Consider the following 1,729-nt stretch of genomic DNA (forward strand, 5'->3'; position numbering starts at 1 on the left):
ATTAATATCTAAACATTAACTAATTTCTTCCTTTTCATAGATTTAAGATTATTAGGTTCTTCTCTTTAGATTTTCTTCATTCTTTTCTCAATTTATTATAAATATATATATATATATTATAAAAACTAAAATTTTTTGTGTTTGCTCTGAAGTACAATTGTAAGGTGTATGCTTGGCCGTAGATCGTTACGACTAGAAATCCAACCTTTTGATCCAGAAATAGAAAGAACCTTTAGAGCCAACGACATAAAAATATGGACCGAAATCAGGAGAATGATCCACCCAAGCAATTGAAGGAGTACTTTACTCCTTCTATATATACCTACTCTCCTTGTATTCAAGTGCCCCCTATGGAGGCCACTCAATATGAAATTAAGTCCAGTATAATCCAAATGTTGCCTTCATTTTATGGACTTAGTAATGAGGACCCTTATAAACATCTTGAAGAATTTCTTGAGATATGCTCAACTGTCAAAATTCACAACTTCTCTGATGATGCTCTTAGGTTAAAATTATTCCCTTTTTCACTTAAGGATAAAGCCAAATACTGGCTACATACTTTGGATTCCATGACTATATCAACTTGGGACCAGCTGCAAGGAGAGTTTCTCAAGAAATATTTTTCCATAGGAAAAACTAATCAAATAAGGAAAGCCATAACTAGTTTTTCCCAATTAGATGAAGAAATATTTCATGAAACATGGGAGAGATTAAAAGACCTTATTAAAAAATATCCCCACCATGCTGTACCCAAGTGGCAGTTAATCCAATGTTTTTATGATGGGCTATCAGAAAGACATCGACAAATGGTCGATGCATTATGCGGTGGGACATTCATGCTGAAAAGTGAGGATGAGGCATGGCAACTGTTTGAAATTTTAAGTAAAAATTTATTACATCATATGTCTGCCTCTATTAGAGATAAACCCATGTTAAACCTAAAGAGAGGTGGAATATATGAAGTAGGAAATGCCATAGATATCCATCATAAGGTAGATGAACTATCCCAAAAATTAGATCGTCTTCTAAATACTGGACAATCCTTGATTCCACCTAACCCAATCCAAGAATTTTGTGCATTGTGTGCAAATCCGAACCATTTTGTTAGTGAATGCCCAGCCGCACCTCAATTTTCTGAGTTTGTGCACGAGCAGGTTCAGCAAGCTCAAGTCCAACAAGCTTGCAGACCAGGAAACGATCCATATTCGAACACTTATAACCCCAGCTGGAGAAATCATCCAAATTTTTTTTGGAGACCACAACCAGTGGTTGGCCCTGCCGCACCTCAACCTCAATATCAGGACCCAACATATAGGCATGGACCATACCATCAATTTTAAAATGCTCCTCAACCATCTACTACTGATCACAGCTCAGCTTTTGAGGAAAAAGTTCTGAAAGCACTAGAACGATTAGAAGTCAACACTCAGATCCTTAACTCCTACACACAATCCATTGCTAAGCTAGAGACCCAAATAGGTCAACAGCGACTGCGTTCAGTAGGAGGGAAGGAGAAAAATTACCTAGCCAACCCGAGAGCAATCCAAGAGGGCAATTTATGATTGAAAGTTCTAATACCCCAAAAATTTTTTCTGAACATGCCAAATCAATCATGACTCTAAGAAGTGGGAAGATCATTGAACACACTAGTAAAACCAATGAGACCGACCCTAAACCTCTAATCAAAGCTAAATCACCCAAGAACAAGGAGGACCTGAAAATAGAGAAG

The 1,729-nt window shown here is 37.1% G+C and overlaps 1 non-coding gene across 1 annotated transcript; it reads right to left on the minus strand.

Annotated features, from left to right (window-relative positions):
* Positions 1-641: 641 nt before the first annotated feature.
* LOC140853570 (small nucleolar RNA R71) lies at positions 642-747 on the minus strand. The gene has a single exon (XR_012136640.1). It is a non-coding gene; the product is annotated as a small nucleolar RNA R71 (small nucleolar RNA).
* Positions 748-1,729: the final 982 nt, after the last annotated feature.

The sequence above is a fragment of the Elaeis guineensis genome, chromosome 13, assembly GCF_000442705.2.
Source record: "Elaeis guineensis isolate ETL-2024a chromosome 13, EG11, whole genome shotgun sequence".
Classification (NCBI taxonomy): Eukaryota; Viridiplantae; Streptophyta; class Magnoliopsida; order Arecales; family Arecaceae; genus Elaeis; species Elaeis guineensis.